This window comes from Rutidosis leptorrhynchoides, chromosome 4 (genome assembly GCF_046630445.1).
Source record: "Rutidosis leptorrhynchoides isolate AG116_Rl617_1_P2 chromosome 4, CSIRO_AGI_Rlap_v1, whole genome shotgun sequence".
NCBI classification, from domain to species: Eukaryota; Viridiplantae; Streptophyta; class Magnoliopsida; order Asterales; family Asteraceae; genus Rutidosis; species Rutidosis leptorrhynchoides.
The window spans coordinates 293,963,971-293,990,864 of record NC_092336.1 but is presented as its reverse complement, the minus strand read 5'-3'; positions in this window follow the sequence as shown (position 1 = coordinate 293,990,864).

Sequence of the window (26,894 nt, the reverse complement as noted above, 5' to 3'; positions counted from 1 at the left end):
CTTGTGTCTATTTTGTAAATCATTTATAAAACCTGCATGTATTCTCATCCCAAATATATTAGATTTTAAAAGTGGGACTATAACTCACTTTCACAGATTTTTACTTCGTCGGGAAGTAAGACTTGGCCACTGGTCGATTCACGAACCTATAACAAATATGTACATATATATCAAAGTATGTTCAAAATATATTTACAACACTTTTAATACATTTTGATGTTTTAAGTTTATTAAGTCAGCTGTCCTCGTTAGTAACCTACAACTAGTTGTCCACAGTTAGATGTACAGAAATAAATCAATAAATATTATCTTGAATCAATCCACGACCCAGTGTATACGTATCTCAGTATTGATCACAACTCAAACTATATATATTTTGGAATCAACCTCAACCCTGTATAGCTAACTCCAACATTCACATATAGAGTGTCTATGGTTGTTCCGAAATATATATAGATGTGTCGACATAATAGGTCGAAACATTGTATACGTGTCTATGGTATCTCAAGATTACATAATATACATTACAAGTTGATTAAGTTATGGTTGGAATAGATTTGTTACCAATTTTCACGTAGCTAAAATGAGAAAAATTATCCAATCTTGTTTTACCCATAACTTCTTCATTTTAAATCCGTTTTGAGTGAATCAAATTGCTATGCTTTCATATTGAACTCTATTTTATGAATCTAAACAGAAAAAGTATAGGTTTATAGTCGGAAATATAAGTTACAAGTCATTTTTGTAAAGGTAGTCATTTCAGTTGAAAGAACGACGTCTAGATGACCATTTTAGAAAACATACTTACACTTTGAGTTTAACCATGATTTTTGGATATAGTTTCATGTTCATAAGAAAAATCATTTTCTTAGAAGAACAACTTTTAAATCAAATTTTACCATAGTTTTTAATTAACTAACCCAAAACAGCCCGCGGTGTTACTACGACGGCGTAAATTCAGTTTTACAGTGTTTTTCGTGTTTCCAGGTTTTAAATCATTAAGTTAGCATATCATATAGATATAGAACATGTGTTTAGTTGATTTTAAAAGTCAAGTTAGAAGGATTAACTTTTGTTTGCGAACAAGTTTAGAATTAACTAAACTATGTTCTAGTGATTACAAGTTTAAACCTTCGAATAAGATAGCTTTATATGTATGAATCGAATGATGTTATGAACATCATTACTACCTTAAGTTCCTTGGATAAACTTACTGGAAAAGAGAAAAATGGATATAGCTTTAACGGATCCTTGGATGGCTCGAAGTTCTTGAAGCAGAATCATGACACGAAAACAAGTTCAAGTAAGATCATCACTTGAAATAAGATTGTTATAGTTATAGAAATTGAACCAAAGTTTGAATATGATTATTACCTTCTATTAGAATGATAACCTACTATAAGAAACAAAGATTTCTTGAGGTTGGATGATCACCTTACAAGATTGGAAGTGAGCTAGCAAACTTGAAAGTATTCTTGATTTTATGTAACTAGAACTTGTAGAATTTATGAACACTTAGAACTTGAAGATAGAACTTGAGAGAGATCAATTAGATGAAGAAAATTGAAGAATGAAAGTGTTTGTAGGTGTTTTTGGTCGTTGGTGTATGGATTAGATATAAAGGATATGTAATTTTGTTTTCATGTAAATAAGTCATGAATGATTACTCATATTTTTGTAATTTTATGAGATATTTCATGCTAGTTGCCAAATGATGGTTCCCACATGTGTTAGGTGACTCACATGGGCTGCTAAGAGCTGATCATTGGAGTGTATATACCAATAGTACATACATCTAAAAGCTGTGTATTGTACGAGTACAAATACAGGTTCATACGAGTAGAATTGTTGATGAAACTGAATGAGGATGTAATTGTAAGCATTTTTGTTAAGTAGAAGTATTTTGATAAGTGTATTGAAGTCTTTCAAAAGTGTATAAATACATATTAAAACACTACATGTATATACATTTTAACTGAGTCGTTAAGTCATCGTTAGTCGTTACATGTAAGTGTTGTTTTGAAACCTTTAGGTTAACGATCTTGTTAAATGTTGTTAACCCAATGTTTATAATATCAAATGAGATTTTAAATTATTATATTATCATGATATTATCATGTATGAATATCTCTTAATATGATATATATACATTAAATGTCTTTACAACGATAATCGTTACATATATGTCTCGTTTAAAAAATCATTAAGTTAGTAGTCTTGTTTTTACATATGTAGTTCATTGCTAATATACTTAATGATATGTTTACTTATCAAAATAACATGTTAACTATATATATATATATATCCATATATATGTCATCATATAGTTTTTACAAGTTTTAACGTTCGTGAATCACCGGTCAACTTGGGTGGTCAATTGTCTATATGAAACATATTTCCATTAATAAAGTCTTAACAAGTTTGATTGCTTAACATGTTGGAAACATTTAATCATGTAAATATCAATATCAATTAATATATATATAAACATGGAAAAGTTCGGGTCACTACACAAACCATCTACCATCATGATGAAACCACACACCACCGTTACCTTGTTTTTCTGTCCCTTCGATCAAACACCCTTCCTATTATTTCTGTTTCGATCTTAAACCCAAAACCACCTAGTGTAACTACCTAATAATGCTACATGAGCTTTCTATTTAAACCAACCACCACTACTGCTATCACGTTACTTTTATGTTTTGGCACCACATCACAACCACCCTTCAATCACTGTATATGCTTTCGGTTTTCTTGTTGTTTCAACCGAACCAACTCCACAAACCACCACCGTAAAACACTACTGCAACTTCTTCTAGTTTATATTATTATTTTTTATTTTTGTTTGAAGCCAAATAAAAACCATCGGTATATATATATATATATATATATATATATATATATATATATATATATATATATATATATATATATATATATATATATACTTTTCTCTTTTGATGATGATGAAGAGACATAGAAATGATGTTGTTTAGGAATGATGAATGATGTTGTTGTCAAAACCGAACTCCACAAAAACACTTTAAACTTCCATTTACTTTAAGAATTCACGATTGCATATCATATTTATACAATTTGAGCTGGGAATTGTGAGTTAGTTAACGGGCTAGTGTTGAGCCATTTGTGTTTTAAATAAGTTTGCTAATTGGATTACTTATTTGGGCCGCTGGGATTAGTATTTTAGTGGAGCCAAAAACCGCTTGTATTAGTGGATAAATAATAGTGAGTGTGATTTTATGTTATCGTGTTTCTTTTTCTGAGTTGTTTAAACGAATGGCAATGATGATGATGTTGAACTATATTGTTGATGATGATGCCGTGTGTGATGATGATAATGGAAGGTGATGTACATAAGGAAGGCGATGGTAATTACATGTTGATGATAATGATGGTAACCATGGGTTATGATGATGAATGATGATAATGATACATAATCGATGATTATGATGATGAAGAGATCATGATGATAAGTTTTAAGAGTATTATGATAATACAAGACTTAATGATAAGATATTGAGAAGATGATTAAGAAGGCAATGGAGAATGATATGATGTTTCTGTAACGATGATGATGACTATGATGAAGATGATTAAATAGGTTGATGATGATGAAATACCCCGTCCTAATCAATCTGGACGAATACATTACATTTGGTTACATCGCGAGGTACTTGACCTCTATATGATACATTTTATAAACATTGCATTCGTTTTTAAACGACAAACTTTCATTACATCGAAAGTTGATGGCTTGCATACCATTTCATAATATGTCCAACTATAATTAACTTAGTAATAATCTTGATGAACTCGACGACTCGAATGCAACGTCTTTTGAAATAAGTCATGAATGACTCCAAGTAATATCTCTAATATGAGCAAATACACAGTGGACGATTTCTTTCAAACCTGAGAATAAACATGCTTTAAAGTGTCAACCAAAAGGTTGGTGAGTTCATTACTCTATCATAAATAATCATTTCCGATAGTGTAATAGACCACAATGTACTCATAATTCGAAAACAATCTGTGCAGGTCTGCTCACTGCTGGAAAATCATTCATACGATATATAAACACCTGGTAATCGACCTTAACAAGATGCAAATAAAATATCCCCCGCATACCGGCATTCCGCACGGTCATGCAAAAGCATACAAACATGCCACTCTTTTAAATATGATGGTTGTTTACACCCCACAAACAGATCATATCTTTTAAAGCTGGCAGTTGTATACCTATTTCGAAGTACTAAAGTAATTCAAATTCTCTGACTGGGGCTTGTTAGTGCCCATAGATCTATCTTTAGGATTCGCGTCAATTAGGGTGTCTGTTCCCTAATTCTCAGATTACCAGACTAAAAGGGTTGATATCCGGTGTACTCGTAACTCAATCGTTGAATGTTTTTAAGTACTTGTGTCTATTTCGTCAAACATTTATAAAAGAAGCGCATGTATTCTCAGTCCCAAAAATATATATTGCGAAAGCATTTAAAAAGGGAGTAATGAAACTCACTCTACAATATTTTGTAGTAAAAATATTCATACGACGATACTGAACAATGCAGGATTGGCCTCAGATTCACGAACCTATATCAATTATATATATTAATTAATATTATAAACACGTAATAGTAATCAAACAAGTTTATATATTAATATCCGTAATATACTTGTTATTTATATGTTATATTAGTAAATAATTTTAATATATTTATTTTGTATTTTAAATAAATAATTAACATTTATTATCAACCTACAAGATAATTTATTAATGTATTAAGTATTTATTAAAATACCTTAATAATTTATAATTATTTTATATAATAAATATGATATATATATATATATATATATATATATATATATATATATATATATATATATATATATATATCATTTATTATGACATATTAATATTAAATATTATATATATTAGTGTTTAAATGTATTATATAATGTCTTAATATCGATATATATAATATAATCTAATTAATATTATGTGAATGTTTTATAATGTGTTATAATATATTATACTTATAAATATGTTTCATTTATATATATATATAGAAGTTAATACGTATATTATTTATAATAATAAGGTTATTAATAGAAAGGTTGTATTATAATATGATAACATTATATACATATTTTTACGTACCCATACGTACACGTACGCATGCATATATATATATATATATATATATATATATATATATATATATATATATATATATATATATATATATATATATATATATATATATATATATATATATACTTTTTATTAAGTTTTCTAGTCTATTATTATAGAAGCCCAAATTAGAAATATTTAGCCCATTCAGGCGTTGAAATCCGTTAACAATTTAAGAAGCCCACTTGAAGTATGTGACCTTGTAGTAATTTTAAGAATACGTGGGATATTTTAATTTACATATTTTAGGAGTTAGTTGTGTAATTGGTTGCATCCACTTTTGACTATAACATCTCAATCCCAATGACTATTACATGTTTTTACTCATAACTATAATCATTTTAATCATTATAATATTATTAGAATAATAATAATAATAATAATAATAATAATAATAATTAAGATTTGAATAATATAATAATAATAGTAATTTTGATTATAATTATACTTAAATAAGGTTAAACGCGTTTGATGGGATCCCAAATCTGATCGAGCATAGCAGGATTAAAAAAACGCAGAAAAAAATACTCCGTAATTCTCATCATCGTACAATCAATCAACGATCCTCTTCATCATCAATAGATTAATCAAACAGCGAGCAGGTCATCTAATCGTCATCATCCTTGTTCGATCATCATCAGTCACCATCGTTGATCATCATTATTATCAGGCATGACGATTTTTGTTTATTTCATTGGATTCAGAATTAGCTGCATATATCAAAGGAATTTATCATATCGACAACTCGATTAGCCCTTCGATTTAACTTCTTACCGATGTAATGGGGTTGCGGTGAAATTAGGTTTTTGAACTTGATACGATTTAAATTAATTAATTTAAAGGTATGCATTTTATATTTGTTCATCAATTATACAGAGTATTTTAGATTCCTGATTGATTTGCAAAATTATTGTTATTATTATTTATTTATTATTATTATTATTATTTTTTTTAATTTAATTTTTGTGTAAAGGCATTTGTTCATAATTAAGTTTGCAGTTTTAATAACATCATAGTTACAATTGGGTAGATGAAGAAATCAGATAAATGGATGATCACATATATAAGTTCAAAACTGTACCAGAATTTCTCTTGGTCTATATTTTCGATCAGAGAACAAAATGGACGATCTAAATTGAAATGTCCCGTTCTTATTGATTAAAAACGTTCCATATTAATTGATTTCGTTGCGAGGTTTTGACCTCTATATGAGACGTTTTTCAAAGACTGCATTCATTTTAAAATAAACCATAACCTTTATTTCATCAATAAAGGTTTAAAAAAAACTTTACGTAGATTATCAAATAATGATAATCTAAAATATCCTGTTTACACACGACCATTACATAATGGTTTACAATACAAATATGTTACAACAAAATAAGTTTCTTGAATGCAGTTTTTACACAATATCATACAAGCATGGACTCCAAATCTCGTCCTTATTTAAGTATGCGACAGCGGAAGCTCTTAATAATCACCTGAGAATAAACATGCTTAAAAAGTCAACAAAAATGTTGGTGAGTTATAGGTTTAACCTATATATATCAAATCATAATAATAGACCACAAGATTTCATATTTCAATACACATCCCATACATAGAGATAAAAATCATTCATATGGTGAACACCTGGTAACCGACATTAACAAGATGCATATTTAAGAATATCCCCATCATTCCGGGACACCCTTCGGATATGATATAAATTTCGAAGTACTAAAGCATCCGGTACTTTGGATAGGGTTTGTTAGGCCCAATAGATCTATCTTTAGGATTCGCGTCAATTAGGGTGTCTGTTCCCTAATTCTTAGATTACCAGACTTAATAAAAAGGGGCATATTCGATTTCGATAATTCAACCATAGAATGTAGTTTCACGTACTTGTGTCTACTTTGTAAATCATTTATAAAACCTGCATGTATTCTCATCCCAAAAATATTAGATTTTAAAAGTGGGACTATAACTCACTTTCACAGATTTTTACTTCGTCGGGAAGTAAGACTTGGCCACTGGTTGATTCATGAACCTATAACAATATATACATATATATCAAAGTATGTTCAAAATATATTTACAACACTTTTAATATATTTTGATGTTTTAAGTTTATTAAGTCAGCTGTCCTCGTTAGTAACCTACAACTAGTTGTCCACAGTTAGATGTACAGAAATAAATCGATAAATATTATCTTGAATCAATCCACGACACAGTGTATACGTATCTCAGTATTGATCACAACTCAAACTATATATATTTTGGAATCAACCTCAACCCTGTATAGCTAACTCCAACATTCACATATAGAGTGTCTATGGTTGTTCCGAAATATATATAGATGTGTCGACATGATAGGTCGAAATATTGTATACGTGTCTATGGTATCTCAAGATTACATAATATACAATACAAGTTGATTAAGTTATGGTTCGAATAGATTTGTTACCAATTTTCACGTAGCTAAAATGAGAAAAATTATCCAATCTTGTTTTACCCATAACTTCTTCATTTTAAATCCGTTTTGAGTGAATCAAATTGCTATAGTTTCATATTGAACTCTATTTTATGAATATAAACAGAAAAAGTATAGGTTTATAGTCGGAAAAATAAGTTACAAGTCATTTTTGTAAAGGTAGTCATTTCAGTCGAAAGAACGACGTCTAGATGACCATTTTAGAAAACATACTTCCACTTTGAGTTTAACCATAATTTTTGGATATAGTTTCATGTTCATAATAAAAATCATTTTCCCAGAATAACAACTTTTAAATCAAAGTTTATCATAGTTTTTAATTAACTAACCCAAAACAGCCCGCGGTGTTACTACGACGGCGTAAATCCGGTTTTACGGTGTTTTTCGTGTTTCCAGGTTTTAAATCATTAAGTTAGCATATCATATAGATATAGAACATGTGTTTAGTTTATTTTAAAAGTCAAGTTAGAAGGATTAACTTTTGTTTGCGAACAAGTTTAGAATTAACTAAACTATGTTCTAGTGATTACAAGTTTAAACCTTCGAATAAGATAGCTTTATATGTATGAATCGAATGATGTTATGAACATCATTACTACCTTAAGTTCCTTGGATAAACCTACTGGAAAAGAGAAAAATGGATCTAGCTTCAACGGATCCTTGGATGGCTCGAAGTTCTTGAAGCAGAATCATGACACGAAAACAAGTTCAAGTAAGATCATCACTTGATATAAGATTGTTATAGTTATAGAAATTGAACCAAAGTTTGAATATGATTATTACCTTGTATTAGAATGATAACCTACTGTAAGAAACAAAGATTTCTTGAGGTTGGATGATCACCTTACAAGATTGGAAGTGAGCTAGCAAACTTGAAAGTATTCTTTATTTTATGAAACTAGAACTTTTGGAATTTATGAAGAACACTTAGAACTTGAAGATAGAACTTGAGAGAGATCAATTAGATGAAGAAAATTGAAGAATGAAAGTGTTTGTAGGTATTTTTGGTCGTTGGTGTATGGATTAGATATAAAGGATATGTAATTTTGTTTGCATGTAAATAAGTCATGAATGATTACTCATATTTTTATAATTTTATGAGATATTTCATGCTAGTTGCCAAATGATGGTTCCCACATGTGTTAGGTGACTCACATGGGCTGCTAAGAGCTGATCATTGGAGTGTATATACTAATAGTACATACATCTAAAAGCTGTGTATTGTACGAGTACGAATACGGGTGCATACGAGTAGAATTGTTGATGAAACTGAACGAGGATGTAATTGTAAGCATTTTTGTTATGTAGAAGTATTTTGATAAGTGTCTTGAAGTCTTTCAAAAGTGTATGAATACATATTAAAACACTACATGTATATACATTTTAACTGAGTCGTTAAGTCATCGTTAGTCGTTACATGTAAATGTTGTTTTGAAACCTTTAGGTTAACGATCTTGTTAAATGTTGTTAACCCAATGTTTATAATATCAAAAGAGATTTTAAATTATTATATTATCATGATATTATGATGTAAAAATATCTCTTAATATGATATATATACATTAAATGTCGTTACAACGATAATCGTTACATATATGTCTCGTTTCAAAATCATTAAGTTAGTAGTCTTATTTTTACATATGTAGTTCATTGTTAATATACTTAATGATATGTTTACTTATCATAATATCATGTTAACTATATATATAACCATATATATGTCATCATATAGTTTTTACAAGTTTTAACGTTCGTGAATCACCGGTCAACTTGGGTAGTCAATTGTCTATATGAAACCTATTTCAATTAATCAAGTCTTAACAAGTTTGATTGCTTAATATGTTGGAAACATTTAATCATGTAAATATCAATCTCAATTAATATATATAAACATGGAAAAGTTCGGGTCACTACATAAATAAGGGCAGGTAAACATGGTGATGTGCTTGGTTTGTGTTTTAATTGGAAACAGAGATGATAGCTATAGTATCCCAGCCGTTGGTGGTATCTTTTGTAAAATCAAAGTAGCTGTTCGTGGTAATTCGGGTGGTGGTTATATGGGTGGTTCTAGGTTGTAATTACAGCAGCAAAACAACAGCAGTAGATCGAGCAGCAAACCAAATGAGTGTGTTGTTGAGCTGTAGAAACAAATGAGTAGCAACGACCGATGGTTTTCGGTTTTAAGGTTGGAAACGCTAGCAGTAGTCCCGTGGTGATTGTTATTTTGGTAGTTTTTGGAAGTCCAATGAGAAGGCAGGAAACAACAGCAGGTTATGGTGATCTAATGGTGTTCAGTGGTAATGATTCTTCTAACATGTTTTTGTTTGTGTGTTTTTGTTTCAGGCCCGGCATTGAATGGTCTTGAAGGTTGTGATGGAGATCATATAATTACAACTATAGTTATATAGTTATTTGATTCGTATATATGTATGTAAAGGAAGAGAGTTGATAATAGTTGTTTGTTTGTGACCTGTTGATTGGTGTTGGAACAGCACGCTGGTCATGGTAGCGAACCATAACCGAACCAAACTAGTAGAATTCTCATGGTTGCTTGTGGCTTGATTGTAACAGAAAAGATGAAGGAGGTGGTGTGACAACCCGAAAATTTCCAACCAAATTTAAACTTTAATCTTTATATGTTTCCGACACGATAAGCAATATTTGTTAAGTTAAATTTCAAGAATTTTAAACTATATTCATACATTATTCAACCTCGACCAAGTTCCAACGATTCACGAACCATTAAACGAATATGATTATATATGTATATGTGTATATATATTATAACTTGAAACGTAAACAAAATATTAGATTAAATACTTTATATGATTGTATCTGTTTCAAAATGTTTATCAATGGAATTAGAAGATAAGATCAAATGATTGAATTATCAGATATATTGAATTATGATTACATGTCTCTGTTGAAAGGCCCACGTTGATTTGAGAAATCTTTCCATTTTAACAATATTCGAAAAATGGTAAAGTGATTTATAAATAAGAACAAATTGTCAGTCATTGAGAACTAGACAAAGGATAGTGAAAGATTGAATCTCATAAAGACTCGATTGATCTATTTAGTTTCAAATGTACAAAAACGTTTTCAGTTTAAAAAGAACTTTATTATTAAAACGTACATAACTTTTATAAATATCTAGAACCACTTTTGACAACTTATTACTTAACTAGTATGATAAAGATAACGATATTTATATTTTATTTTATTAAATATATATAACGATTTAAATTATTATTATATATATTTATACGCGTATTATACGTACACAGTTTTATACTTTTACTATACTTAAACTTTACCTTTACTTTATTTTTACTTTACTTTAACTTTAATAATTCACTTTAATAATTTATACTTTAATAATTCACTTTAATAATTCATACTTTAATAATTCACTTTAATAATTCATACTTTAATAATTCACTTTAATAATTCATACTTTAATAATTCACTTTAATAATTCATACTTTAATAATTCACTTTAATAATTCATACTTTAATAATTCACTTTAATAATTCAAAAATCTATTATAAATAGAATTCAATAGGTTTCATTATTTCATAGAAACTTGAAAATATTTTTCTCTAAACTCTCTCAATCGGTTTACATATATATATTTACTCCGTATTATTTCAAGATATTATTAGTATACATAAAATATTACGACGGAGTGCTGTTCGAGTGATTTTGAAATTGTTTTCCGAGTAGGATAGGATTAAGGAAATTATGGGTTATAGCTATGGAGGTGATTGAGTATGGTTTATGGGTATGCTCGTGAGGTCAATATAGTGTTTATCATTTCCGTTGCGTCTACGTACCTTTCCTGCAATACTGAATCTCAATATTGATACGTGAGTACTCATAATTTAACTTTTACATACTAATAGTGTATCCCTGACTAGTGCTCGAGTATTTAGGATTATGCATGCTTGTACTTTTGATATTGCCCTTAGACAGGTTAGGTTTAATCTTGAGTTAGTTACACTTGCGGTTGAGATAAGGTATAAGATATGCATGTCCATGGAAAGCTAGAGAAAAAATAAGAACTTTTCCTTTAGATATCGAATGGTTTCGATGAACGGATTAGAAGTTATAATCAATTGAATTTTCGATATTTTTATTAAAAATGATTATTATTATCGTCGTTTTTATCATCGTTCTAGTTTTATCTTATTATTATCATTATTATTATCTTTATCAATAAAAGGGATTTATCATTAAAAATTGTTATTTTTTTTATTATTACTATCGTTATTATCGTTAAAGTTATAATTAGTATTATTATTATTATTATCTAATTATTATTATTATTATTATTATTATTATTATTATTATTATTATTATTATTATTATTATTATTATTATTATTATTATTATTATTATTATTATTATCATTATTAATATATATATCATTATTTAAAAATGGTTATTGTTATTGTTATTATTATTATTATTATTACTATATTATCATTAAAATAATTATTAGTATTATCGTTAATAATGTTATAGTAACTATCATTATTAATATTAGTGTAATTAAAACAAATATTTGTAACACCTAATTATTTTGATTACTATTATTATCATTATTATGAAGACGATATAAAAGACGATTAAAAGCTATTAAACGAAACGATTAGGAAATAATGAGTAAGAGTATCATGATGAAATTAAAATATTATAAGATATTGATTTAGATAAAATTATCGTTCTTATTATTTTTATCATTACTATTATTATTATTAAAAGTATCGTTAGTATTAAAACTATCATTTTAACAAAAATTATCATTTTAATAGAAATGTCATTGTTACTATAAAATATCATTATTATTATTATTTTAAATAGAATTTTTATCTTAAAGATAATATTAAAGATTATCGTAAATATTAAAGTTATCATAATTAGAATTATCGTTTTATCATAATGTCATCTTAGTAATTATAAATATTGATATTTTTATAATAATAATTATTATTACAAAATAATACAACTTTTACTTACTATCATTATAGATATTATTTTATCAAATAAATATGTGATACAAACATATTTTACTACGTGTAATAACTTACTTTAATAATATCTATCATATTATCTTTATGATATTAAATGAACCCTATAAATTTTATTACTTAATATATATAAAAGTATATTTTATTATATAAATTTAAAATAAAATTTTATTTATTAATAAATAAATTATATAATTTACTCTAATAAATCTTTTAAAAATATTTAAAAATATAAAATGACGATATTTAAACTATATATTAATCATGTATAGATTTTTGGAAATTATTTTGAGTCAAATTTACTTTTATTGACTTTTGCATATTACTCTCGAGCATTAGGATTGTGGTACACACTATGACTTGACCTAATTTGTTAGACAAATATTGACCAACACATAAATATATATAATTAATTTAGGTTCGTGAATCCGAGGCCAACCTTGCACTTGTTCAATGACGTTATATGTATTTTTACTACGAAATATAGTATGGTGAGTTTCATTTACCTTTTTACCCTTTATATTTTTGGGACTGAGAATACATGCGCTTTTATAAATGTTTGACGAAATAGACACAAGTAATTGAAACTACAATATATGGTTGAATTATCGAAATCGAATATGCCCCTTTTTATTAAAGTCTGGTAATCTAAGAATTAGGGAACAGACACCCTAATTGACGTGAATCCTAAAGATAGATCTATTGGGGCTAACAAACCCCATCCAAAGTACCGGATGCTTTAGTACTTCAAAATTTATATCATGTCCGAATGAGGATCCCGGAATGATAGGGGATATTCTTATATGTATCTAGTTAATGTCGGTTACCAGGTGTTCACCATATGAATGATTATTTTTGTCTCTATGCATGGGACGTATATTTATGAGAACTGGAAATGAAATTCTTGTGGTCTATTAAAATGATGGAAATAAATGATTATGATAAACTAATGAACTCACCAACCTTTTAGTTGACACTTTAAAGCATGTTTATTCTCAGGTGTTAAAGAAATCTTTCGCTGTGCATTTGCTCATTTTAAAGATATTACTTGGACTCTTTCATAGCATATTTCGAAGAACGTTGCATTCGAGTCATTGAGTTCATCAAAGATTATTATTAAATCAATTTATAGTTGGATAGTGGATATTATGAAATGGTATGCATGCCTGTCAATTTTCGATGTAAAGAAAGTTTGTCTTTTAAAAACGAATGCAATGTTTGTAAAATGTATCATATAGAGGTCAAATACCTCGCAATGTAATCAACTATTGTGAATCGTTTATAATGTATATGAACGGGTTCTTTCAGTTGCTATCAGAGCGGTGGTCTTAGCGAATAAGGTCTGCATTAGTGTGTCTAACTGATAAGTCAATAGGATGCATTAGTGAGTCTGGACTTCGACCGTGTCTGCATGTCAAAAGTTTTGCTTATCATTTTGTGTCGAAAATTAACTACTTATCATCCTCAGGAAATTACCTGCTTATCATTTTTAGTCTAAGACACGTCTTGCTGAGCGGAAGCTCTTAATAATCACCTGAGAATAAACATGCTTAAAACGTCAACAAAAATGTTGGTGAGTTATAGGTTTAACCTATATATATCAAATCATAATAATAGACCACAAGATTTCATATTTCAATACACATCCCATACATAGAGATAAAAATCATTCATATGGTGAACACCTGGTAACCGACATTAACAAGATGCATATTTAAGAATATCCCCATCATTCCGGGACACCCTTCGGATATGATATAAATTTCGAAGTACTAAAGCATCCGGTACTTTGGATAGGGTTTGTTAGGCCCAATAGATCTATCTTTAGGATTCGCGTCAATTAGGGTGTCTGTTCCCTAATTCTTAGATTACCAGACTTAATAAAAAGGGGCATATTCGATTTTGATAATTCAACCATAGAATGTAGTTTCACGTACTTGTGTCTACTTTGTAAATCATTTATAAAACCTGCATGTATTCTCATCCCAAAAATATTAGATTTTAAAAGTGGGACTATAACTCACTTTCACAGATTTTTACTTCATCGGGAAGTAAGACTTGGCCACTGGTTGATTCATGAACCTATAACAATATATACATATATATCAAAGTATGTTCAAAATATATTTACAACACTTTTAATATATTTTGATGTTTTAAGTTTATTAAGTCAGCTGTCCTCGTTAGTAACCTACAACTAGTTGTCCACAGTTAGATGTACAGAAATAAATCGATAAATATTATCTTGAATCAATCCACGACCCAGTGTATACGTATCTCAGTATTGATCACAACTCAAACTATATATATTTTGGAATCAACCTCAACCCTGTATAGCTAACTCCAACATTCACATATAGAGTGTCTATGGTTGTTCCGAAATATATATAGATGTGTCGACATGATAGGTCGAAATATTGTATACGTGTCTATGGTATCTCAAGATTACATAATATACAATACAAGTTGATTAAGTTATGGTTCGAATAGATTTGTTACCAATTTTCACGTAGCTAAAATGAGAAAAATTATCCAATCTTGTTTTACCCATAACTTCTTCATTTTAAATCCGTTTTGAGTGAATCAAATTGCTATAGTTTCATATTGAACTCTATTTTATGAATCTAAACAGAAAAATTATAGGTTTATAGTCGGAAAAATAAGTTACAAGTCGTTTTTGTAAAGGTAGTCATTTCAGTCGAAAGAACGACGTCTAGATGACCATTTTAGAAAACATACTTCCACTTTGAGTTTAACCATAATTTTTGGATATAGTTTCATGTTCATAATAAAAATCATTTTCCCAGAATAACAACTTTTAAATCAAAGTTTATCATAGTTTTTAATTAACTAACCCAAAACAGCCCGCGGTGTTACTACGATGGCGTAAATCCGGTTTTACGGTGTTTTTCGTGTTTCCAGGTTTTAAATCATTAAGTTAGCATATCATATAGATATAGAACATGTGTTTAGTTTATTTTAAAAGTCAAGTTAGAAGGATCAACTTTTGTTTGCGAACAAGTTTAGAATTAACTAAACTATGTTCTAGTGATTACAAGTTTAAACCTTCGAATAAGATAGCTTTATATGTATGAATCGATTGATGTTATGAACATCATTACTACCTTAAGTTCCTTGGATAGACCTACTGGAAAAGAGAAAAATGGATCTAGCTTCAACGGATCCTTGGATGGCTCGAAGTTCTTGAAGCAGAATCATGACACGAAAACAAGTTCAAGTAAGATCATCACTTGAAATAAGATTGTTATAGTTATAGAAATTGAACCAAAGTTTGAATATGATTATTACCTTGTATTATAATGATAACCTACTGTAAGAAACAAAGATTTCTTGAGGTTGGATGATCACCTTACAAGATTGGAAGTGAGCTAGCAAACTTGAAAGTATTCTTGATTTTATGAAACTAGAACTTTTGGAATTTATGAAGAACACTTAGAACTTGAAGATAGAACTTGAGAGAGATCAATTAGATGAAGAAAATTGAAGAATGAAAGTGTTTGTAGGTGTTTTTGGTCGTTGGTGTATGGATTAGATATAAAGGATATGTAATTTTGTTTTCATGTAAATAAGTCATGAATGATTACTCATATTTTTCTAATTTTATGAGATATTTCATGCTAGTTGCCAAATGATAGTTCCCACATGTGTTAGGTGACTCACATGGGCTGCTAAGAGCTGATCATTGGAGTGTATATACTAATAGTACATACATCTAAAAGCTGTGTATTGTACGAGTACGAATACGGGTGCATACGAGTAGAATTGTTGATGAAACTGAACGAGGATGTATTTGTAAGCATTTTTGTTAAGTAGAAGTATTTTGATAAGTGTCTTGAAGTCTTTCAAAAGTGTATGAATACATATTAAAACACTACATGTATATACATTTTAACTGAGTCGTTAAGTCATCGTTAGTCGTTACATGTAAATGTTGTTTTGAAACCTTTAGGTTAACGATCTTGTTAAATGTTGTTAACCCAATGTTTATAATATCAAAAGAGATTTTAAATTATTATATTATCATGATATTATGATGTACAAATATCTCTTAATATGATATATATACATTAAATGTCGTTACAACGATAATCGTTACATATATGTCTCGTTTCAAAATCATTAAGTTAGTAGTCTTGTTTTTACATATGTAGTTCATTGTTAATATACTTAATGATATGTTTACTTATCATAATATCATGTTAACTATATATATAACCATATATATGTCATCATATAGTTTTTACAAGTTTTAACGTTCGTGAATCACCGGTCAACTTGGGTAGTCAATTGTCTATATGAAACCTATTTCAATTAATCAAGTCTTAACAAGTTTGATTGCTTAATATGTTGGAAATATTTAATCATGTAAATATCAATCTCAATTAATATATATAAACATGGAAAAGTTCGGGTCACTACAGTACCTACCCGTTAAATAAATTTCGTCCCGAAATTTTAAGCTGTTGAAGGTGTTGACGAATCATCTGGAAATAGATGCGGGTATTTCTTATTCATCTGATCTTCACGCTCCCAGGTGAACTTGGGTCCTCTACTAGCATTCCATCGAACCTTAACAATTGGTATCTTGTTTTGCTTAAGTCTTTTAACCTCACGATCCATTATTTCGACGGGTTCTTCGATGAATTGTAGTTTTTCGTTGATTTGGATTTCATCTAACGGAATAGTGAGATCTTCTTTAGCAAAACATTTCTTCAAATTCGAGACGTGGAAAGTGTTATGTACAGCCGCGAGTTGTTGAGGTAAATCAAGTCGGTAAGCTACTGGTCCGACACGATCAATAATCTTGAATGGTCCAATATACCTTGGATTTAATTTCCCTCGTTTACTAAATCGAACAACGCCTTTCCAAGGTGCAACTTTAAGCATGACCATCTCTCCAATTTCAAATTCTATATCTTTTCTTTTAATGTCAGCGTAGCTCTTTTGTCGACTTTGGGCGGTTTTCAACCGTTGTTGAATTTGGATGATCTTCTCGGTAGTTTCTTGTATAATCTCCGGACCCGTAATCTGTCTATCCCCCACTTCACTCCAACAAATCGGAGACCTGCACTTTCTACCATAAAGTGCTTCAAAAGGCGCCATCTCAATGCTTGAATGGTAGCTGTTGTTGTAGGAAAATTCTACTAACGGTAGATGTCGATCCCAACTGTTTCCGAAATCAATAACACATGCTCGTAGCATGTCTTCAAGCGTTTGTATCGTCCTTTCGCTCTGCCCATCAGTTTGTGGATGATAGGTAGTACTCATGTCTAGACGAGTTCCTAATGCTTGCTGTAATGTCTGCCAGAATCTTGAAATAAATCTGCCATCCCTATCAGAGATAATAGAGATTGGTATTCCATGTCTGGAGACGACTTCCTTCAAATATAGTCGTGCTAACTTCTCCATCTTGTCATCTTCTCTTATTGGCAGGAAGTGTGCTGATTTGGTGAGACGATCAACTATTACCCAAATAGTATCAAAACCACTTGCAGTCCTTGGCAATTTAGTGATGAAATGCATGGTAATGTTTTCCCATTTCCATTCCGGGATTTTGGGTTGTTGAAGTAGACCTGATGGTTTCTGATGCTCAGCTTTGACCTTAGAACACGTCAAACATTCTCCTACGTATTTAGCAATATCGGCTTTCATACCCGGCCACCAAAAATGTTTCTTGAGATCCTTGTACATCTTCCCCGTTCCAGGATGTATTGAGTATCTGGTTTTATGAGCTTTTCTAAGTACCATTTCTCTCATATCTCCAAATTTTGGTACCCAAATCCTTTCAGCCCTATACCGGGTTCCGTCTTCCCGAATATTAAGATGCTTCTCCGATCCCTTGGGTATTTCATCGTTTAAATTTCCCTCTTTTAAAACTCCTTGTTGCGCCTCCTTTATTTGAGTAGTAAGGTTATTATGAATCATTATATTCATAGATTTTACTCGAATGGGTTCTCTGTCCTTCCTGCTCAAGGCATCGGCTACCACATTTGCCTTCCCCGGGTGGTAACGAATCTCAAAGTCGTAATCATTCAATAATTCAATCCACCTACGCTGCCTCATATTCAGTTGTTTCTGATTAAATATGTGTTGAAGACTTTTGTGGTCGGTATATATAATACTTTTGACCCCATATAAGTAGTGCCTCCAAGTCTTTAATGCAAAAACAACCGCGCCTAATTCCAAATCATGCGTCGTATAATTTTGTTCGTGAATCTTCAATTGTCTAGACGCATAAGCAATCACCTTCGTTCGTTGCATTAATACACAACCGAGACCTTGCTTTGATGCGTCACAATAAATCACAAAATCATCATTCCCTTCAGGCAATGACAATATAGGTGCCGTAGTTAGCTTTTTCTTCAATAACTGAAACGCTTTCTCTTGTTCATCATTCCATTCAAATTTCTTCCCTTTATGCGTTAATGCAGTCAAGGGTTTTGCTATTCTGGAAAAGTCTTGGATGAACCTTCTGTAGTAACCAGCTAGTCCTAAAAACTGGCGTACGTGTTTCGGAGTTTTCGGGGTTTCCCACTTTTCAACAGTTTCTATCTTTGCCGGATCCACCTTAATACCTTCTTTGTTCACTATGTGACTGAGGAATTGAACTTCTTCCAACCAAAATGCACACTTTGAAAACTTAGCGTACAATTCTTCCTTCCTCAATACTTCTAACACCTTTCTCAAATGTTCACCGTGTTCTTGGTCATTCTTTGAGTAAATAAGTATGTCATCAATGAAAACAATGACAAACTTGTCAAGGTATGGTCCACACACTCGGTTCATAAGGTCCATGAACACAGCTGGTGCATTAGTTAAACCAAACGGCATGACCATAAACTCGTAATGACCGTAACGTGTTCTGAAAGCAGTCTTTGGAATATCATCTTCTTTCACCCGCATTTGATGATACCCGGAACGTAAGTCAATCTTTGAATAAACAGACGAGCCTTGTAGTTGATCAAATAAGTCGTCGATTCTCGGTAGTGGGTAGCGGTTCTTGATGGTAAGTTTGTTCAACTCTCGGTAGTCGATACACAACCTGAATGTACCATCTTTCTTCTTGACAAACAAAACAGGAGCTCCCCACGGTGATGTGCTTGGTCGAATGAAACCACGCTCTAAAAGTTCTTGTAATTGGCTTTGCCGTTCTTTCATCTCGCTGGGTGCAAGTCTGTAAGGAGCACGAGCTATTGGTGCAGCTCCTGGTACAAGATCTATTTGAAATTCAACGGATCGATGTGGGGGTAATCCCGGTAATTCTTTCGAAAATACATCGGGAAATTCTTTTGCAATGGGAACATCATTGATGCTCTTTTCTTCAGTTTGTACTTTCTCGACGTGTGCTAGAACAGCATAGCAACCTTTTCTTATTAGTTTTTATGCCTTCAAATTACTAATAAGATGTAGCTTCGTGTTGCCCTTTTCTCCGTACACCATTAAGGGTTTTCCTTTTTCTCGTATAATGCGAATTGCATTTTTGTAACAGACGATCTCTGCTTTCACTTCTTTCAACCAGTCCATACCGATTATCACATCAAAACTCCCTAACTCTACTGGTATCAAATCAATCTTAAATGTTTCGCTAACCAGTTTAATTTCTCGTTTCCGACATATATTATCTGCTGAAATTAATTTACCATTTGCTAATTCGAGTAAAAATTTACTATCCAAAGGCGTCAATGGACAACTTAATTTAGCACAAAAATCACTACTCATATAGCTTCTATCCGCACCCGAATCAAATAAAACGTAAGCAGATTTATTGTCAATAAGAAACGTACCCGTAACAAGCTCCGGGTCTTCCTGTGCCTCTGCCGCATTAATATTGAAAACTCTTCCGCGGCCTTGTCCATTCGTGTTCTCCTGGTTCGGGCAATTTCTAATAATGTGGCCCGGTTTTCCACATTTATAACAAACTACATTGGCATAACTTGCTCTGACACTACTTGCTCCGCCATTACTCGTTCCGACACCATTTGTTCCTTTCGTTCTATTAACCCCTGGTCCGTAAACCTCACACTTCGCCGCGCTATGACCATTTCTTTTACACTTGTTGCAAAATTTGGTGCAGAACCCCGAGTGATACTTTTCACACCTTTGGCATAGCTGCTTCTGATTGTTGTTGTTGTTGCGGTTATTATTGTTGTTGGGATGATTGTTGTAGTTGCTGTTGCTGTTGTTGTTGTTGTTGTTGTTGGGCCGTTTGTTGTAGTTGCGATTGATGTTGCGATTGTTGGGATAATTGTTGCGATTATTGTTGTAATTGCTGTTGTTGTTGTATTGGTGATTCTTATCACCGTTATCCTCCCACTTTCTTTTGACTTGCTTCACATTGGCCTCTTCAGCAGTCTGTTCTTTAATTCTTTCTTCAATCTGGTTCACTAGTTTGTGAGCCATTCTACATGCCTGTTGTATAGAGGTGGGCTCGTGTGAACTTATATCTTCTTGAATTCTTTCCGGTAATCCTTTCACAAATGCGTCGATCTTCTCTTCCTCATCTTCGAATGCTCCCGGACACAATAGGCACAATTCTGTGAATCGTCTTTCGTACGTGGTAATATCAAATCCTTGGGTTCGTAACCCTCTAAGTTCTATCTTGAGCTTATTGACCTCGGTTCTGGGACGGTACTTCTCGTTCATCAAGTGCTTGAATGCTGACCACGGTAGTGCGTATGCATCATCTTGTCCCACTTGCTCTAGATAGGTATTCCACCATGTTAACGCAGAACCTGTGAAGGTATGCGTAGCGTACTTCACTTTGTCCTCTTCAGTACACTTACTTATGGCAAACACCGATTCGACCTTCTCGGTCCACCGTTTCAATCCGATCGGTCCTTCGGTTCCATCAAATTCCAAAGGTTTGCAGGCAGTGAATTCTTTGTAGGTGCATCCTACACGATTTCCTGTACTGCTAGATCCAAGGTTATTGTTGGTATGTAGCGCAGCCTGTACTGCGGCTATGTTTGAAGCTAGAAAAGTACGGAATTCCTCTTCATTCATATTCACGGTGTGTCGAGTAGTCGGTGCCATTTCCTTCAAAATAGTCAAATGGAACAAGTTAATCATACAGAATATTAAGAGTAGTTAATAGTATTTCGTAGCATAATATGAACTCATTTATAAAAGCTTTTTCTTCATATTAGCGTTTTATAAATTTAAATTCGGGTAGTACCTACCCGTTAAGTTCATACTTAGTAGCTAATATACAATTCGACTACTACAATTCTATATGAAAAACTGATTATAATAATATTTCGCGTTCAAATTTTTATACAATATTTTACAAACTTACAATACCGCTTATTTTACATAAAGCATGAAATATAGCACACAATAACTTTGATACAAGATAGTTGTGAAGATAATTCTAGCTAGTACACAAGTCGTTCTGCAAAGGCAATAAAGACACGTAATTCATACGTCCAGAAACAAGTCATGCATTCTGGTTTTACTAGGACTACTTCCTATCCTTGGTCTTGTGGAACATAACCGTTATGGCCGTTGATAAGACAGCGTGTTGTAACGTCGTCAAAGGGACGAGGGTTACGTAATGTCCAACAGTCCCGTAACAATCTAAAAACCTCATTTCTTACCCCAATTACCGACTCCGTCACTTGTGGGAACATTTTGTTTAATAGTTGTAGCCCGATGTTCTTGTTCTCACTTTGGTGAGAAGCGAACATTACTAATCCGTAAGCATAACATGCTTCTTTATGTTGCATGTTAGCCGCTTTTTCTAAATCACGAAGTCCAATATTCGGATATATTGAGTCAAAATAATTTCTTAACCCATTGCGTAAAATAGCATTTGGGTTTCCCGCAATATATGCGTCAAAGTAAACACATCGTAACTTATGGATTTCCCAATGTGATATCCCCCATCTTTTGAATGAAAGCCTTTTATAAACCAAGGTATTCTTGGAACGTTCTTCGAATGTCTTACAAACTGATCTCGCCTTAAATAGTTGTGCCGAAGAATTCTGACCGACTCTAGACAAGATTTCATCAATCATGTCTCCGGGTAGGTCTCTTAAAATATTGGGTTGTCTATCCATTTTGTGTTTTTATACTGTAAAATAGACAAGAGTTAGATTCATAAAAAAAATACTTATTAATACAAGCAATTTTTACATATATCATAAAGCATAAGCACACTATATTACATATATTACACCACACGAATACAACTATCTTATTCCGACTCGCTTGTTTCTTCTTCTTCGGTTTTGGTTCGTTTTGCCAAGTTTCTAGGGATATATGATGTTCCCCTAATACGAGCCGTCGTAATCCACATTGGTTTAGAAAAACCTGGTGGTTTAGAGGTTCCCGGGTCATTGTTACAACTTAAGGACTTCGGGGGTTGACGATACATATAAAGTTCATCGGGGTTGGAATTTGATTTCTCTATTTTTATGCCCTTTCCCTTATTATTTTCTTTTGCCTTTTTAAATTCAGTTGGGGTAATTTCTATAACATCATCGGAATTCTCGTCGGAATCCGATTCATCGGAGAATTGGTAATCCTCCCAATATTTTGCTTCCTTGGCGGAAACACCATTGACCATAATTAACCTTGGTCGGTTGGTTGAGGATTTTCTTTTACTTAACCGTTTTATTATTTCCCCCACCGGTTCTATTTCTTCATCCGGTTCCGATTCTTCTTCCGGTTCCGACTCTTCTTCCGGTTCCTCTTCGGGAACTTATGAATCAGTCCACGAATCATTCCAATTTACATTTGACTCTTCATTATTATTAGGTGAGTCAATGGGACTTGTTCTAGAGGTAGACATCTATCACATAATATCAAACGCGTTAAGAGATTAATATATCACATAATATTCACATGTTAAAAATATATAGTTTCCAACAAAATTTGTTAAGCAATCATTTTTAAAGAAAACACGGTCGAAGTCCAGAATCACTAATGCATCCTAACAAACTCGATAAGACACACTAATGCAAATTTTCTGGTTCTCTAAGACCAACGCTCGGATACCAACTGAAATGTCCCGTTCTTATTGATTAAAAACGTTCCATATTAATTGATTTCGTTGCGAGGTTTTGACCTCTATATGAGACGTTTTTCAAAGACTGCATTTATTTTAAAATAAACCATAACCTTTATTTCATCAATAAAGGTTTAAAAAAAACTTTACGTAGATTATCAAATAATGATAATCTAAAATATCCTGTTTACACACGACCATTACATAATGGTTTACAATACAAATATGTTACAACAAAATAAGTTTCTTGAATGCAGTTTTTACACAATATCATACAAGCATGGACTCCAAATCTCGTCCTTATTTAAGTATGCGACAGCGGAAGCTCTTAATAATCACCTGAGAATAAACATGCTTAAAAAGTCAACAAAAATGTTGGTGAGTTATAGGTTTAACCTATATATATCAAATCATAATAATAGACCACAAGATTTCATATTTCAATACACATCCCATACATAGAGATAAAAATCATTCATATGGTGAACACCTGGTAACCGACATTAACAAGATGCATATTTAAGAATATCCCCATCATTCCGGGACACCCTTCGGATATGATATAAATTTCGAAGTACTAAAGCATCCGGTACTTTGGATAGGGTTTGTTAGGCCCAATAGATCTATCTTTAGGATTCGCGTCAATTAGGGTGTCTGTTCCCTAATTCTTAGATTACCAGACTTAATAAAAAGGGGCATATTCGATTTCGATAATTCAACCATAGAATGTAGTTTCACGTACTTGTGTCTACTTTGTAAATCATTTATAAAACCTGCATGTATTCTCATCCCAAAAATATTAGATTTTAAAAGTGGGACTATAACTCACTTTCACAGATTTTTACTTCGTCGGGAAGTAAGACTTGGCCACTGGTTGATTCATGAACCTATAACAATATATACATATATATCAAAGTATGTTCAAAATATATTTACAACACTTTTAATATATTTTGATGTTTTAAGTTTATTAAGTCAGCTATCCTCGTTAGTAACCTACAACTAGTTGTCCACAGTTAGATGTACAGAAATAAATCGATAAATATTATCTTGAATCAATCCACGACACAGTGTATACGTATCTCAGTATTGATCACAACTCAAACTATATATATTTTGGAATCAACCTCAACCCTGTATAGCTAACTCCAACATTCACATATAGAGTGTCTATGGTTGTTCCGAAATATATATAGATGTGTCGACATGATAGGTCGAAATATTGTATACGTGTCTATGGTATCTCAAGATTACATAATATACAATACAAGTTGATTAAGTTATGGTTCGAATAGATTTGTTACCAATTTTCACGTAGCTAAAATGAGAAAAATTATCCAATCTTGTTTTACCCATAACTTCTTCATTTTAAATCCGTTTTGAGTGAATCAAATTGCTATAGTTTCATATTGAACTCTATTTTATGAATCTAAACAGAAAAAGTATAGGTTTATAGTCGGAAAAATAAGTTACAAGTCATTTTTGTAAAGGTAGTCATTTCAGTCGAAAGAACGACGTCTAGATGACCATTTTAGAAAACATACTTCCACTTTGAGTTTAACCATAATTTTTGGATATAGTTTCATGTTCATAATAAAAATCATTTTCCCAGAATAACAACTTTTAAATCAAAGTTTATCATAGTTTTTAATTAACTAACCCAAAACAGCCCGCGGTGTTACTACGACGGCGTAAATCCGGTTTTACGGTGTTTTTCGTGTTTCCAGGTTTTAAATCATTAAGTTAGCATATCATATAGATATAGAACATGTGTTTAGTTTATTTTAAAAGTCAAGTTAGAAGGATTAACTTTTGTTTGCGAACAAGTTTAGAATTAACTAAACTATGTTCTAGTGATTACAAGTTTAAACCTTCGAATAAGATAGCTTTATATGTATGAATCGAATGATGTTATGAACATCATTACTACCTTAAGTTCCTTGGATAAACCTACTAGAAAAGAGAAAAATGGATCTAGCTTCAACGGATCCTTGGATGGCTCGAAGTTCTTGAAGCAGAATCATGACACGAAAACAAGTTCAAGTAAGATCATCACTTGAAATAAGATTGTTATAGTTATAGAAATTGAACCAAAGTTTGAATATGATTATTACCTTGTATTAGAATGATAACCTACTGTAAGAAACAAAGATTTCTTGAGGTTGGATGATCACCTTACAAGATTGGAAGTGAGCTAGCAAACTTGAAAGTATTCTTTATTTTATGAAACTAGAACTTTTGGAATTTATGAAGAACACTTAGAACTTGAAGATAGAACTTGAGAGAGATCAATTAGATGAAGAAAATTGAAGAATGAAAGTGTTTGTAGGTATTTTTGGTCGTTGGTGTATGGATTAGATATAAAGGATATGTAATTTTGTTTTCATGTAAATAAGTCATGAATGATTACTCATATTTTTATAATTTTATGAGATATTTCATGCTAGTTGCCAAATGATGGTTCCCACATGTGTTAGGTGACTCACATGGGCTGCTAAGAGCTGATCATTGGAGTGTATATACTAATAGTACATACATCTAAAAGCTGTGTATTGTACGAGTACGAATACGGGTGCATACGAGTAGAATTGTTGATGAAACTGAACGAGGATGTAATTGTAAGCATTTTTGTTATGTAGAAGTATTTTGATAAGTGTCTTGAAGTCTTTCAAAAGTGTATGAATACATATTAAAACACTACATGTATATACATTTTAACTGAGTCGTTAAGTCATCGTTAGTCGTTACATGTAAATGTTGTTTTGAAACCTTTAGGTTAACGATCTTGTTAAATGTTGTTAACCCAATGTTTATAATATCAAAAGAGATTTTAAATTATTATATTATCATGATATTATGATGTAAAAATATCTCTTAATATGATATATATACATTAAATGTCGTTACAACGATAATCGTTACATATATGTCTCGTTTCAAAATCATTAAGTTAGTAGTCTTATTTTTACATATGTAGTTCATTGTTAATATACTTAATGATATGTTTACTTATCATAATATCATGTTAACTATATATATAACCATATATATGTCATCATATAGTTTTTACAAGTTTTAACGTTCGTGAATCACCGGTCAACTTGGGTAGTCAATTGTCTATATGAAACCTATTTCAATTAATC